Below are 17455 nucleotides of genomic sequence, written 5' to 3'. Positions count from 1 at the left end.
GAGGCTTTGCGCCAATGGAGAAAGGAGTGTGAGAAAGTGGGGCTGTCTGTCTGCGTGTTGGAGTTGTAGTAGGCAGAAGAGGCTGCTACACTCCTCCTCTGGCAGCTTCGCCTTCTCGAGGAGCTTGCAGGAGGCGCGAGGCAACTCCACGCCAGCTCACAGGCGATGCGCTGACAGGACTAGCCACAGACCAGGTGCGGCCCGGTGAGATTCCTTCTGGGTTCAATGGGGAAACAATCTGTTCAGACTCTCGCATCAGTAACTCAGATAGGCTACGGCTTGCTAGAGTGACTTCCAGAGCTGCAACCGGTTAGTCTGTTTCAAGAAAAATAACAGGCTCTTGTTATACAGTACATATATTAGTACTATCCTATGTGCCACAATAGAACACCATCCTACATTATTTTTTTTAAGGTTTTGTAAACTGTGGACGATGCAAGTCATTTAATGGTACTAGAGAAAGACATGCTGTTCTGGTAGCTCCAGGTCTTAACACTCACATCAGTTTCGGAGGATGAATACAACTGAAGGAAGCCCAGGTGGGTGTGCAGCTGGGGGAATCAGTCATGTGACTTGCCTCTGGGGGGCCCCCAAGGCAGTGGGCCCCCAGACAACTGTCTCCCTTTGCCCTATTTTAGTTACGTCCCTGAGACTAGCATATTTATTTCAACATAAGCTTTTGTGAGCTACAGTCCACTTTGTCAGATGCATGATGCATTTCATACATTTAATGAAGTGGACTGTAGGCCATGAAAGCTTATGCTGAAATAAATGGGTTAGTCTTTAAGCGGCTGCAAGACTCATTGTACTTTACTAAAACGTAAGCTGCAAGTTGCTGTATAAGTTCTCTGTAAGCTGCAGGTTGCTGTGCAGAAAAAATCCAAAAGCAAGAGTAGCGTGAAATCTATATTAGAAGGACCTAACCATAACAAAAGTAGTGAGCAAGATTTCGAATTTCACAGAACCTTTCTACAGTCTAGATCCTAAGTGAAACAAAAAGAGGGGGTGGGGCAGTATTAGGGCTTTTTCACTAACATCTTTTCTCTCCTTTCCTTCCTCTTTCCCCTTTGCTCTTGGTTTAATAGCCAGCCTGAACTTCTACTTTTAGGTGAACTCAAAAGCTTGCTCACTACTCTGTGATGTTCTAGTTACTCCCTGTTGTCACTTTTGAGTACTTACTAAAAAGTAAATTTCTTTTAAGTCAATGGGATGTCTGCCTGAAGTTGCCAGTATTCACTTACTTGGGAGTAAGCCGCAGTGAACGAAATGGGAGGTACTTCTGAGTAAGCATGAGGGTTGTATGTAGTAGTAAGCACTCTATACTGCTGCCATTCTGAGCACAATTATTTGGAAGCATAATTGATTGAATCAGTGGAGAATGACGGCTTCTGTGTAAACATAGTTATGAATAGCTTGCCAAGCATCCTGGACTAACAGTCTAGAGGGGTTAGGCCTTTAGAAACAAAAGCCCAAACCCAGGGGCGTAGCTTCTATTGGACAAGTGGGGACGATTCCACCTGGGCCCGAAGGGTTTGAGAGGCTCCCATCCTCCCAGACAGCAGACCATCCTCAACACTCCTGGCCACAGCAGCCATGCTGCCCGGCCCCGATCTGCTGCTGCTGGCAGATGGCGACCCCCATGACCCTACACCCTTCCTGGCTGCATGCTGTCAAGCCAGCACTGCGGTTGGCCACCCTCCCTCTTTACACAGAAGGTGAGCCAGCAGAGGGGAAGGCTTGCTGGGGGTGGTTAGACGTGAAGTTAGATGCAGGGGGGGTGACTTGGGCATTGGGGCATGCATGCACTTTGCGCGCACAACGGAAGCCCCATAGCTCCACTTTGTCCCCTGTCTGCTGGAAATCTCGCTATGCCCCTGCCCAAACCGAAGAAAACATCAGGGATCAGCACACCCATAGTAGATGTTAAATTGATCAAATGACCCTTGGAAGAGGGAGATTTCTTCTGAATGGCTATAGAAATGCATTGGGATTCATTTATGTCCTCTTCTTTCCCACTTCTCCAAAGTAGGCTAAGCTACAATGAGCTATCAAATGGGCACTCAAATGCATTAGACAGATCTGTATTACAGTAAAGGTAAAGTGTGCTGTCGAGTCAGTGTTGACTCCTGGTGACCACAGAGCCCTGTGGTTGTCTTTGGTAGAATACAGGAGGGGTTCACTATTGCGATCTCCCGTACTGTATGAGATGATACCTTGCAGCATCGCTGCTGCCTGATATAAGTGTCTCCCATAGTCTGGGAAACAGACCAGTGGGGATTCAAACCAGCAACCTCTTGCTCCCTAGGCAACTTACTTCCATGCTATGCCATTAGGTGGCTCCTTATTACAGTACTTGACCAGATACAATTGACAGCAATTACAGTTTATAGCAGCCTACAGTCAGTGCAATCAATCTATCACATTAACCCCATTTAGATATGAAAAGTTCATGTAGTAAGGTGAACATTATTACCTAACCAACAGAGGAAGCCTTAACCATTACCTAGTGAATTTTATACCAATAGCACAAAGTTTGGCAACAAAGGAAGTAACAAATACATTCTTATCAGCAAAAATATGTGTTTCATAAAATTCCATTGATCTTCCCAGCAAACCCGTTAAAAGGGGTAAAATCAATTTACTGCAGTGAAGTAAATATGTGCCACTTTTTCTACTTCCCCTGAATCACAGGGGTACCTGAACAATTAAGGTATCTTTTTATATCTGCCCTCCAATCGTGCCAATGGAAAAAAATTGAAATGAGCCAACGTAAAAGCTCTCCAATGTGATGGGCATGTCACATTATAAAGATGACTTGCTGAGGATTGAGGGTGGGTACCCCACCAGTTCTTAATACATTTGGGAAGTTTACTTTTCTCCTCCTGAATTTCAACATCCAAAACGTGTTGCTCCATTATTCTATATTCATACCCCTTAGCAATTAAGAATTCAGTGGAGAGTCCAATCGTAAGACATTTTCCCTTTAGCTTTAATAACCACTTAGAGTCAGGGCCGCTAAGAGCTGGTTCGGGCCTCAGTGAGAAAAAAGTATTGAGGGCCCCCCCAGCAAGGATGGAGCAGCTATAAATCTTTACACAGGATTTCTATACTGTTCAGCTACAGACTTAGTTTAGCTATAACAGTAACATACACAAATAGAAATGGAAACACTGAGGTCAAGGTGTGTATGAAGAACAATTACATTAAAAATGAAAACAAAACTCAGAAACTTGTGTTAATCTATAAACTTTTCTTCCCTCTCTTTTCTTTTAAACAACTGTAAATTTTATCATTTACATCTTGAGCATTGATTACATTGCTAGACATAATACAGTGTATTTGCCCCTTCAAGTATGAAGCGTCTTACTGCTTAATAGAAAAAGAGACAGACAGTTACTGTTTTAATGACTGACTCAGTTGGTGTTGGGCAGGGCTCGGGGCAGCCTGCTGCTGGAGAGCCAACTCAGCCAAGAGTGTCTGCCTGGCCCCTTCCCCAGCTATCTAGCTGGCCGCCCGTGAGTCTTCAACACACGCGTCGGTGGCTGCTGTTCCCTCTGCATGCAGTAATGTTCCTTGGCTATGCCTGCACAAAGCAGCAGGCAGGCCACAGCGGAGTCAAGAGAGGGGGTGGAGGTCACACGCAGCCCCCTCCCTGGCCCCTTCCCCAGCTCTCTAGCTAGCCACCCACACCTCTTCAACACACTCATCATCATTTGCTGGCTGCTGGTGCTGCACGAGGCAGCATGGCGGAGGAGTCAAGAGAGGCACTGCCAGCATGCAGCCAGGATCTCATTCTTTGGCCCACCGCAGGGCCATCCTCGTCTCACTTGGCCCCTGAGATGATCATGGGGAGGGGAGCGTTTGGAGGCCCAGCAGTCCTAAGAAGAGCATCTCTGCACACACACCTCTGCACACACTCCTCCAACCCCGGGCCCCAGTAATTTGTACCACCTGCCACCCTCATTGGACTGCTTAGAGTGGGACTGGTCCTCCAAAACTAGCAGGAGGCCAACCCACTTGAGCAAAATTTGAGTCTTAAGCAGTATTAACACACTCTGGTTTCCACTCCAAATGCATTGTTTGTTCTATCCTAAAGCCCTTCCCTCCCCTCACCACACAGGGTCACCATAACAATGCCTTCTTAATAATTTGGAAATGCTTCAAGAATCAGAACATCCTACAATTGGTAGGACAGGGAGCCTATTAAACACTTCACACTACACTTTTTCTGTATGAATATAACTCTGTAGGAAGTTGTGTGTAAATACTTCACCTATATACCATCCCTTGCATAGTATAATTTATGTATGAGAACACAGCAATATCAGTATGAGAAATTCATCATGCTTGAACTGGTCCTAAATGTGCCTTTATGCTGAGTCCCTACAATAAGCTTTCAGAGTATAATGGAAACTGTCTGAATGAACACAGGGATACTTTGGAATTGTCTGCAGATAAAAAGTTTCCGCCCTGCTCATAAAAGTAAGCTAATTCACCTATGTCAGGCACTATAGCAAGTGAGGGTATCTGGCAAACTTGGGCAAAAGAAATCCAGTCCAGAGAGGAGGAAGAGAGAGAGAGCACACACTCTGAACCAACTGGCAAATGGCATGCAAACTCTATCGTCTACGTGTAGTATGATATCTAATTTGGTCTTCAGTGCATCCACAGTTGAGCAATAACATTTTACACAGTTACCTGATTATTTAACTCATTCTATTGTGGAGCATGTTGTTGTCTCATCTTGTCTTCACATAATGAAATGAATTTAACCTAAGAGCACAAACCCTGCTATGAGTTCCTAATGGTTCCAACATAAGTTCCAGGCCACTGTAAGGCATAGGGTATAAAATCATATATGTTACAGAGTCACGCACATAAGCAGGAAGTATTGTCTTTCCCTCTTCTTCAAAAGGCTCTGAAACCACTCAGCTGATCCATACCAACAAGACCATGGTTTGTTTGAAAACCATGGTGTCCAGATCCACTTTTGTAAAGTAGCTTATCCTCTGTCTAATTAATCCTCCATATCATCACTAGATTCACTATCCAAACTAGCCATCTATATCTATATATAATTCTCTAAGGTGTACCCGTGGCTAATCCCGTGTGTGGCAGCTCTTGTGAGAGTTCACGAGCAGAAGCACCTGACTGAGCAGTGGGGATTCCATATGCAGATAGGGCGGAAGAGCCTGTGATGGTTAAATGTCAGAATGCAACTGTTACTGGTCAGAAGATGTTCTTGATTGTGGAGGAGAGGGATAGATAGATAGATAGATAGATAGATAGATAGATAGATAGAGGGCAGGGCTCTGCGAAAAGAGGGGTTGTGAGGGAGGAAAGAGCCGCTTCAGGAGAAGGAGGCTGCAGTTGTGTGAATTAGATGAGGAAACAAGATCTGTTAACTCAGGAAGGGAGAAACAGAGACAGAGAAAAGGGGAAGAAAGAGGGGAAGAGCAAATGGAGGAGAGAGAAAGAGATAAAAAGAAAGGAGGAGAAGAGAGAAAGAAGTGAGGGTGAGGGACGGGCCAAAACCTGTTAGCAGCCTGAGGGGAATGAGCGGCTGTGGCAGCTCCTATTGGCAGCAAGGAAGGACCCAGTCAACCACTGCTGCTCTTTGGGGCTACCGAGGCCATTGGCGGAGGGAGGGAGGCAGGCAGGCAAGGGACAGGCCCAGGCCTGTCAGTGTCCTGAGGGGAACAAGCGGCCATGGCAGTGGTGGCAGCGAGGAAGGGCCCAGTCAACCGTTGCTGCTCCTGTGGGAAGGAGCAAGAGTGGGGCTTGGGAGAGGGTGCGGAGGTATCTGGAGATAGGGGGCTGCAGCTTGGCCAATAGGTGCCAACAATGTTGCAACCATGACCAAGAGGGGTGAGGGGGGTGGAGTAAAGGACTGGAGTGATCAAGAGGGGTCAGGGGGATGGAACCAATGGGATGGAGGAGGAGGAGCAAGAGTGTGACTCAGATGAGGGTGGATAGATATCTGAGGTGAGGGGGCCTGTGGCAGGGGGTGAGGGGAGCAATCAAGTACTAGCGTGCAGATGCTCTGTGCAGGTTAAGCTAGTTCATAATATTACTTTTTTAGATTTCTAAAAGATTTCAATTCATTTCGTAATTTATCAGTTTCAGATTCCAATATAGCAGTTATTACTGATACATCATTAGTAAGTCCAGGGCATTTTCTGAAAGCACCTTCTACAGGAAGCTAAAAAGGTGTGGGCTTAGTCAGTGCTGAGATGGGAGACCATCTGGAATCCCCAAGCTTTCAAGAGAAAAGGTACAATAATAAATCTGTTTAGCTGAATTGGACTAGAGTGACTGCATAGATTATGTACCCAAACATTCTTCCGACTTATTTGTTCTTCTAATTTAGTTGTCAATTTATTTTCTCCTTATATAAATTGAGATTTTAGGTACAATGCATTTCAGATGCAGGCTGATTTTGTCAAGTTTATCAGACAACTGAAATATAGGGATTTCAAGACTAGCATGTTAATCAACACAAGAGCATGTCTAATCGAGATCCACTTTCATACCAACTAGCTATAATCCCCAGATTGCACCAGCAAGAGAGAGAGAGCCAAAGGGTATCTCTTTGTGTAGAAGAGGAAATTCTAGAAGTGAAAAGGGCAGAGAGTAAGATATGATGGGGGGAAATAATAGAGCCCACTGAATGAGTGGACCATAGCTATTTATCTATTATCACTCTTCTGGCCTCTAAGGCTGACTTGTAAAATGGAATTTAAAAGTGAGTGGCATATTGGTATGAAATGAAATCTGTGGTTATTTCTTAAGCTATCTGGATATTCTCTTTCTTTAAGAAAAGAAAAGAAAAGAAAAGAAAAGAAAAGTATGAAGCATTTACAATGACTGGCAGGCCAAAATTGGTAGTCAGTGTGTATATTGGCAGTGGCCGTTCAATTATTTTGTATAGCTATACGAAGTTTGGCAGTCACATACCCTCAGTAAAACTGGTGCTTGCTACAGTATATATTTTTCATTACTAAAAATAGGCTGATATGATCTGAATATAGGAAGTAGAATTCATGGTGTAAAGAAATGAGGAGAAACAATTTAGACTCTTAACTCTGGTTAATGGTTAGACTCTCCATTAAACTCAATTTCTATTTGTGTGTTGGATGTGAATGCTTCACCCCAGAACATATTTTTAATATTTTTTTGGACATATGAGATAATATTAATGATGATAAAGGCAAAATTCCTGAAAATGTTCAGAGTGCATTCCTTTCATCACAATTACCTCCTATACATCTGGGATTAGGGGACAGAACTTCCAGTTCAGTTTATCCTGACAGATTGTTTAGCTCAGTGACTAAAAAGGTGGACTTGGGAGACCAAGGCCCATCTGTGTGACTGTGTCAGGCATAGTCACTTGATGACCTTGAGCAAATCACTTGCTCAGTTCCCTTATCTGAAAAATTGAAATAATAGGAATTTACTTCACATGAATGCTGAGGCAGCAAAACACAATAAAGATTGTAAATCCACTTTGCAACTTTTAAAAGATAAATTTAAGTAGCTAAGCAATCGAAGAATATAACTTCCAGGCTCGTTTGAGTTCCAGTATTCCTCATTTAAAAATTAACCACTGATTATGTGTACATCTTGGCTGTGGCATTACAATTTAAGATAACCAAAATTATTGTGAAATCAGAGTGATGTACTGAATTTCGTAGATCGAGAAGAATAAGGAGGATCTGATACAATGCAACATGGCACGTATTCACTACAATTTGGCAGGTGAAAGAGGAGATAGCTAGAAAATAGTGTGCCAGTTTAGATGTAAGGCAGAACTAAGATTAAATCCTGATTTCACATGACATCTCCTAGCTTTAGGAGCATGTGCACTCCCCTCTCTTCACAAGCAAAGCTTGAAAGAATTCTACTCCCAGTTCTGGTTTAGAACAGCCCAGGATCACTCATTACATTCAAAGCAGGCAATCCTGGATTAATTTAACCAGAGTTTCAAAATAAACTAGTATCTGGATTGTGGCTAGAATAAGCTGCAGTTTAGTTCAGACATAATGAGCAATCCTTGTTTGTTGTAAACCAGAATTGAAACTATAATTTGAAACTGGGCTCCTTGGAGGAAGAGCGGGATATAAAATGTAAATGTAAATAATTCTTTTGAACTGAATGTGCAAAGGGCTGAGGACATACTCCTGAAGCTAGGAGATGTTGCACTAAAATAGGATTTAAACTGTGTGACACTTTATATTTGTTTTTTGTTAATGTCAATAGCAGCTGTGGTCCCAATACAGATAAGGGGCCCCACATCTGCTATTTACATTTTTAAAAATTCACGAATCTAAATGACATGATTAATGGTGCATTTTATTAGCCCTTTGCGTGACCCTGTATCTGTGCTTGGGTATCTACCTCATTTACACGGGTGATTTCTGATCTTGCTAGTGATCTGGGTACATCAGGATAAATCGCTTTTCCCTTCACAAAGCTCCAGCTATTTAATGGTCTGAGAGTACCTCTGTGTACTCTCATTAATGGAGTGCTCTCCAACACTCCCTTAAGCCTCCACTCCAATCTCTCTGTGTAGGAATGTTGCAAAACTCAATAATGAACGGGGGGTTTCCTAGTCTGTGAAGAAATACTATAAATTCTGCTGGTTCAAAAATAAAAGAGACTCTACAAACTATTGCAACTAGTTTGTTGGTGTTCTGCTTCCCCAGCCACACTCAGCCACTTCCCCAGCCACACCCAACCACTTCCCCAGCCACACAAGTTGCATGAAACCAGCAGTTCTAAAGAAAAACCACAAGCATGCACACAGGGCTGACTCCAACTCTGTGATTACCCTCAGCATATGAGTATTGTGCTTGTTGAGGGATGTCCTTCCCCTGGAGGAAGCTCATTTGTGGAGGGTGGGAGAAAGCAGCACTGTTGTGAGTCTCTTTTGTCACCATTGCCATCTTTCCCCTGTCTCCCCATCTGCAAAAAAGAACATCCCCATTTTTAGATGGGGATGAGAGTAGGAGAAGCCAGCAATAGCATGAGAGACATGTGGCAGCCCTATCTCCTCTGGCACTGCTCATATCAACTCAGGGGGTCAGCCATAGACGTGGCCAACTGCTAAAACCACCTCTGCATGCACACGTTCAGCTATATATCCACTAATGAGAAGAATGGAGGCATACTTTTGAATATTTTGCTGCAGAAGAGAATACTCCATGGCTATGGCTCAAATGAAAATGGAAGATACTTATGGATTTCACATATGAGTAGATCATATTATCATCCCAGCAATTCTCTATATGCACATAAATCTATGTGCACTCCATTCTCTGTATGCACAGTGATCAATAGCTGTCTCACACCAGTACACACCTTGTACAGCTGTGAATTTTCTAATTAGAAGTTAATATCTAGTAACTCCATATGGTAGGGTATTTTAGTTGAAATGAATCAAACTTGGCATTTTGATTTGGATGGTTTGCTTTCTGTTAGCATAGATAAAGAAGGAAATTATCAGACCACCTACTTAATGGTTAAAAAGCAGTTCTATTGTGTAATGTTATTGAAGCAGCTAAGCCTCAACCCAAATCAATATCAAAAACTGCTATGACTTGAGATTTTCAGAGTTTTTAAACATCTGAGACTCCCATTAACTTCTCTAATAGTTGCTTGTACTAAGCATTTCTGAAAGTCAGGGCACTTATTCTTTCTGTGCTCCAATAAAAAGTTTTAAGGAAAATTACTTTGAAGATTTAAACAAATCATGAACAAAAGAATGTGACTTGTTAATATGTGCCCATTCTGGTAGGATATTTGTTTATTCTGTTTGTTAATAGTTGATATCTTATTTACAGTTGTGTAGTGCCTCTCGTATTGCTGAAATTTTCCATTTTTGAAATGCTCATGACTTGAAGAGTTATTTGTATAGATGTTAGAAACTGACCTAATATTTAGAAATGAACTCCTTTCAGCTTCCTGTGGTGACTGCACATGCTGTAAATTAAGAGTGCACCATTGCATTTAAAGAAGCTACACATATCTAATATATTGTATGGACATATGCTATGAACTGCAGACAAACATGGCTTCCTGCTGCACAGTGGATCAGATTTGTGCAACTGCTTCAAACATGGCATCATGAACTGTTAATACATGCAGCTCTCACTTGCAACTGAAAGAGTAGGAAATGAATTGGGATACAAGCAAAGAATCTGTTCACATACACCTAGACCAGAATGGATGTTGTTGCAGTGCCATCTTTTGGCCAAAACATCATTTTATGAAGGTAACATTTCTTTAGAAGAATTTCAGTAAGACCTGTTTATCTCAGATTTTATACGCTAATGGAACACCTGTAGGAACATGATATGGGTTGGTTGCCATAAGAGCATGTTTTCCAAACACAGCTTCAGTAAAAACATTTGTTCCCATCATTTCCTTCCAGGTTTACTTCCAGATTCTGCAACTGACAATGAAATATTTGAATCATGGAGAGAGCCACGAATGATCACTATAAACCAGCAGGAAAGTACTGAAGCCAAAAATGACACACACACAAAAGTAAAGTGGAAGCTAAATGTCAACTAAAACATGTAAACAGCAGTGATTAGCAACCAAACCTATTTATGGGAAATAGTTTGGGATTTTTTTATTTGCCAAACTTTAGAAAAACAATGTTGGCTGAAACACCTCAGCACAAAAATCCTCTAGGAGATGGGCTAAAAAAACATGTACTTTGTGAAGGAAGCATTAACTCTTTCCCTACTCAATGCTTCTGCCCAGGAACCAGATCTCCCCAGCTAGGGATGTTCATGAACCTGTTCAGAGGCCCTTTTACGGGCCTCTGAACAGGTTCAAATGGCCAGTGGTTCAGCCGGTTTGAAGGTGGGGGGTACCTTTAATGGTGGGGGAGGGTGCTCTTACCCCTCCCGTCGCATTTCCCCCATTGGTGCTGCATGTGCATTGGGTACCGGTCACTTCTGGTCCGACAAGGCAACGGGGCGGCAGGGAGGTACACTGCCACCCTGCTGGGCCCTTTTAAAGTGCAGCACCAGTGGGGGAAACATGGCAGGAGTAAGAGCATCCTCCCCTGCTCTTAAAAGTATCCCCCTGCCTTCAAGCTGCCACTCCTCACCAGTTCTGTGTACATCCCTATCCCCAGCTATTTTTCCTATGATATGGAAAATTTGCATCCAGAATTCTGGTTGAGGGAGAGAGTTATAGGTAAAAAGCCTTGGCTGAGCAAAAGGTTAAGAATATGCGCACACCCTCAGGCCATTTCTCCACCCTCTCGTTTGGCCTTTTTGTGACTGTGCAGTCGGGACTGGGATTCTCAGATTTGGGACTCTGCCAAATATCTAGCTGAGCACTTAATGTACTGAGTTTCTTGGGGGCTCAAGAACATTGTGTTAAGCTTGGAGACTTTGCAAATTAGTCAAATAATGCAGTGTTTGATATGTGAACTCGGAGTTAGTGATCTAATGCAGATCTAGGTGTTTTGTGTGTTTCCTTTTCATTGTATCTTCCAGGCTCTCAGACCTTCCAAAATACTAAACAAAATACTTTGGATAAGAAAACTAAGTTATGTGAATCACAATAATATGATATTCTGTCAAACTGAGATGTGTCTAATTCTACAGTAAAGTAAAGATAAAGTGTGCTGTCAAGTCGATTTCGACTCCTGGCGCCCACAGAGCCCTGCGGTTTTCTTTGGTAGAATACAGGAGGGGTTTACCATTTCCTCCTCCCGTGCAATATGAGATGATGCCTTTCAGCATCTTCCTGTATCACTCCTTCCTGATATAGTGTCAGCGGGGATTCGAACTGGCAACCTTCTGCTTGTTAGTCAAACATTTCCCCACTGTGCCACTTAAGGTGTATCTAATTCTACAGTATCAGCCCTGAAATAGCATATAGATTTTTTAAAAATAAATAAATAAATAATATATTACTATTGACACACATCGTACCTAGCAGATGGAGAGGTATGAGGCTAGCATCATACCTTCAGGGAGGAGAGCTGGTCTTGTGGTAGCAAGCATGACTTGTCCCCTTAGCTAAGCAGGGTCTGCTCTGGTTGCATATGAATGGGAGACATGATGTGTGAGAACTGTAAGATATTCCCCTCAGGGAATGGGGCCGCTCTGGGAAGAGCACCTAGGCTCCAAGTTCCCTCCCTGGCATCTCCAAGATAGGGCTGAGAGAGATTCCTGCCTGCAACCTTGGAGAAGCCGCTGCTGGTCTGTGAAGACAATACTGAACTAGATGGACCAATGGTCTGACTCAGTATATGGCAGCTTCCTATGTTCCTATGGAATTAGAACCAGAGAGTGTCTAATGAAACTGACAACCTAACAGGTTTAAAATATAGAAACAAGACAAAGAAAATACACAAGGCCACTTATTTCTGCACAGCACATAGCCTTTGGGCATGCTGCCACAAGAAATAGTGATGCCCAACAGAGTAAGGAATATTCTTTTTTTTTTTCCCCAAAGGGACAAATTCATGAAAGGTGGTGATGGGAAGTTCTTCCGGACAATGTTTCTTTATACAAAGGAAATCCCCATACCTTAAAATAATTAAAGGTCAAAAGGAACCACATGAAATAATTTACTGTAGTCAAGCAGTTGAATGGTGTTACTGTCTGTGAGTTGTTCTGACTCACTTGGACTCTTCTATTGTTCTTACGAAGGGAAAAGACAAAGGTATTCTGGGAGATGTCTATCTCCTTTCCACTCATACACAATTCAGCTCCCACTCAGCAGCCTAATCAACTCAGGCTGCCAATCCTAAACTGACCAAACTAGTCAGTAAACAGGTTGCTGCCCTAAGTAACTATAGCAGTGGTTTATTATACAAGTCTTCCTAGGACTAGGCAAATACACTTGGTATATGATATAAATGCGAGTTACTTAAACCTCATTCTTGGGTTACATGACAGACTTCATAAAAGGGCAGCTCCACAAATAGATCACCTATGAAACAAGTCCTGGAGTTTGTACATTATTATGCCTTATTGTTGGCTTATTAAAAAAATGATGGTAGCAGTTTTGTTTTAACTCATGTTCTCTTTCCTGTAGTTTGCTTAAATTAAACACACAACACCTCTAACCAGAGGAAATCTGTCCTTCCAAATTTTTGAGATCGATGAACCTAATCTGTCTAGAGATTCTTAGTTAAAATTCTCTACTGGAAACAACAGAGATCTGCTTGAATGTATGGTTGCATTTAATTATATAGAGAACTGCTAAGACTATGGACTTCATATGCACTGCTTCTTAAATTATAAACACTATTTGTTATTTAAAAATCTGTGACTAATCCTGATGGAGGGTTTATTCTAAACGTTTTCTTAATGACATTTTTGTTGTTGTTTAGATTCACCTTTCAAAGCCTACCTATTACAAGAAGATAGCCACTCCCCTCTTCAGGCCCCAAAGAGAGAACATAATGAGCCCGTTCTCATGATTAAGTGAGAGGGTTTGAGGGCAGGTGGCAGGGAAGGCATCAGAGACTCGCCTTTCCTGCAGTTGAGCAATGTGGAGTTGCTGGGCATGTGAATCACACGCCCAGATAGTCCACAGCTGCCATGGGCAGCACAGAGGTGCAGGGGTCAGGACACGTCATCCCAGCCCCAGGAAATCCTGAGTGCACAGTGCATTGTGGGGATACCCCAGTGATGGGTGGACACCCTTCAGTGTTTCAGCTCTAGCTTTAAGCAGCCAGTGCTGACAGACCATCAATTCAATGGGGTTAAGGGAGCACTCGCTCCCTTGACCTCTTTTAAGAGCTTGGCTTCTTAGCCAAGTTTGCCACTGGAGCAGTTTAGCCACAGGGGGAACCGGGCCGGGTTTAGCTGGCCTAGCCCAGTCTTGGCTGCTTGTGAGAACAGCCTCAACACATGACAGGTAGATTCAAGTGGGTCAAATATAGTAAAACTTTATTTGGATTAATTATGCTAATTATGAAACAGCAATTAGGAATGTAAATACCTAGTTATAAAATCTTAAAGTATAACCGGAAGAACAAGTAAGTGAATTGTAAGCTATATAGCCCAACTTTTATTTCATTCCATGTTTCGCACTATTAGGGATTTCTTACCATCTAAGATTGTGAAATGTATAATTCCACATTAAGATTAAGGCTATTCTCCATTCTGCTTCCATTAATTACAGTGCATTTACTGTAATCAGTGTGAAAAAAGTCAGCTACACTTTTTTTGTTCCAGTCGCCGTTTCTTTTTTCTTTCTTTCATGCTGTCTCCATGCCTTATAACAATGCCATGATTCCAGAGATTCAGAGGCAGGATCTGCTTCCCTTTATCATCTATTGGGAAAGACACCAAATTCTTCCACATTGAAATTGTACAGTTGTTACATTCATTATCTGTATCTGTGCATTCACATAAGCATCAATCAAAACCTAATAAACTAGTTTAAGCAGTATGTTCACTAGGCATGTGTATAAGCAATTGGGATAATCAGGGTGGAGTTGCGACAGCAAATATCGTGACTAAGGTAATACATGATACATACAGAATGATTAAAAAAACAGAGTGACTAAGATCACTCTGGTCATACTTGATGACATCCATAGCCTTTAATTAATGCAGGATTTTTGTCCCACACATTGTATTGCTTTACTTAGTTAAGGGGAAACTGTTCTTCTTTAGATGGTGAACTGGGAAGAAGTACTTACAAAAGCCAAATGTTTTCAGAGTAAATGGGACACGCAACTTTTACAGCACAAAAACCTATATTTGCTAAATGTGCTTGAGATCCCGCTCATTGTGGAAGGATGACTGAAATGCAATAGCATGCCGACAATAAAAATAAAATAGTATTTTTTTCAGGACTCTCAGAGATATATTTTCAAGAGGCGTAGGTGACTACAGAGGAGAAGAGGGGACTGTTGAAAATTCTCCTTTTCTTCCATGCACAATTTGGATGTAAGCCAATAATTTCGACCTAATTTTAAACTGTTTGGAGTCCTAAACTCCTCTGTGGTTTGTTGAGGTTTATCATCCAAAACACTGATGATGGAGTACTTTAATTGTGCTTGAATTAAGTTGCATCACAGCTGGTGAGTCCCTTAGGCTGTCATCCTACACATTTAAGCTTCAAACTACTGAGTCTCAGCTAATCCGGCTGAATTCAGAAGTGGGTTGAATATGGATGCCTTTAGGGATGTTTGGCTAAGAGCAATTCAAATCAAAAGGTTGGCATGAGGAAAATGACTCCAACTAGTGCCATTGAAATTAAAAGGACAAATTAAAACTTTAATTTGTCCTTTTAATTTCAATGGCACTACTTGGAGTCATTTTTTAATAAACTTGTCCTTTTAATTTTAATAAGACTACTTTGAGTTATTTTCCTCAGTATGTCAGCCAGCAAAACAAATTAGTCATGCCTAATTTAAATCTTACTAATTTAAATAGAGCAGGCATCATAGTCCTAAGTTTTAGTTTAGAAAAAAAAGGCAACTAAGAGGAGACATTATAGAGGTCTATAAAATTATGAATGATGTGGAGAGAAAGAAATTTTTCTCCTGCTCTCCCAAGACTAGAACCAGGGGCCATCCCATTAGATTGCCAGGAAATTTAGGACTGACAAAAGGAAATACTTCTTCACATAATACATAATAGAATAGGCACAAATGTAGTTCAGTACAAACCCAACAATGCAGAACAAAAGTGTGATGCCAGCTTCTCTCTTGTGACCTTGATTATTCTGGTGCATTTGCTTGGCCTAGCCATAAAGCATAAGGCTCTCACATTAATAAAACCTACAATACCATCAGAACAGACACTAATATACACCTTTCTTGGCAACTTCAGCCAACAGCAAAAAGGTCAGGTGGATTACATCCAGTAACCTAAAGGAAACTGTAAAATAATAGATTTATCACCCAAGTGGCAAAGCAGACAATATTGCACACCTGTATCTTTGCCAAAAATAATTTTCCAAGTAGTCCCAAGCAACTGAACAAGCTTGTCATCTTCAAATCACCTGATTCAATCCAACACAGATCTATGTGATCTGAAAGGCCTCAGTCAAATGAGCAAACATTCTCTCTGCAAATTCTTATAATGCCATAGAGTGTGTGCTGTCAAGTCGGTTTCGACTCCTGGTGACCACAGAGCCCTGTGGTTGTCTAGAATACAGGAGGGGTTTACCATTGCCATCTCCCGTACTGAGATGATGTCTTTCAGCATCCTCCTATATCGCTGCTGCCCAATATAGGTGTTTCCATAGTCTGGGAAACATACCAGCGGGGATTTGAACTGGCAACCTCTGGCTTGATAATCAAGTCATTTCTTATCCCAAATTATTAGTGAAGTGTAACTTCCCACAGCTACACTGTGGGAATTATAAGTAGATAGTTATCACCATTCCTCTGAATGCTCAGCCATACCATGTGCATAGCAGACCTCAGAAATCCTCTGTTTAGAATAAATCATGTCAGCATAATTGTTTGTGGATATCCACATGTGGTGCAAAAGCAGCATTTTTAAATAACATTTTGACAAAGGAGTAAATTAGTATTATAGGTTACTGTCAGTTTACTAGCTCTCTTTAGCCTCTAAAATATAACTAGATGTTACAGGCTGTTAATGCTGAAAAAGGTGATTTCCACCTCAGTCTGGGATTATTTTAACACATATGGAGTTATCCTAGTTGTCCAACAAATCTTCCTCCCTTGCAATGAATGATAAGTTTTCACTTTATGAGTTTTCTTCCTGCACCTCCCAAGTTATCAAGATTGGTTTTTCTCCCTGATTGTTTCCAAGGAAGAGCATACACATATGAAAACTGTCCCATCTCTGCATCCAAGTCTAAAAGCCAAGCAATATGATAGTAGGAGGCATTTTTGTTCATGTATAAAGCATGGGGTAAACTCCAGTGCAAAACAAAAAAAAAGGGGTGTACTGCTGAGGGGACCTGAGATACCTAGTCAGCCATCTTAGATAGCTATGCTGTTATTGTACATTATTGTGCTTTTAAGGAAAGCTAAGCCATTTTCCCCCTCTCAGAATGGCCATAATGATTATCATGTATCACTTCAGACAGAAAGGACAATTCTTAATCTGACTTCACTTAAGGAACCACACATGCAAAAAGAAGCAGTTTCAAATCAGCATACCAAGAAGAAAACAGCAATTTTAATGTAAACCGCCTTGAGCCTTTTGGAAGGACGGTATAAAAGTTTTAATAATAAATAAAATAAATAATAAAATTCATGGGACTTCAAACTAAACTGAAGCTACTCAGAAGTTTTCACACAGGGCTTTCAAAGCCCTTTAACTTGCATCTCCTCTGGAATGGAAGAGGTGTGTTCACATATTGGCCAGATTTACCCCAAAGTCCCTGTGAGTTATCAGGGAGCAGTTCACACACAGTTTGGGTTTTTCACTGCACCATAGAGTGTAGCCCAATTTATATCCAGGGTTAAAAATCCACTATATGT

This window comes from Hemicordylus capensis, chromosome 4, assembly GCF_027244095.1.
Source record: "Hemicordylus capensis ecotype Gifberg chromosome 4, rHemCap1.1.pri, whole genome shotgun sequence".
In the NCBI taxonomy this organism is placed as follows: Eukaryota; Metazoa; Chordata; class Lepidosauria; order Squamata; family Cordylidae; genus Hemicordylus; species Hemicordylus capensis.
This window is presented reverse-complemented; position numbering follows the sequence as displayed.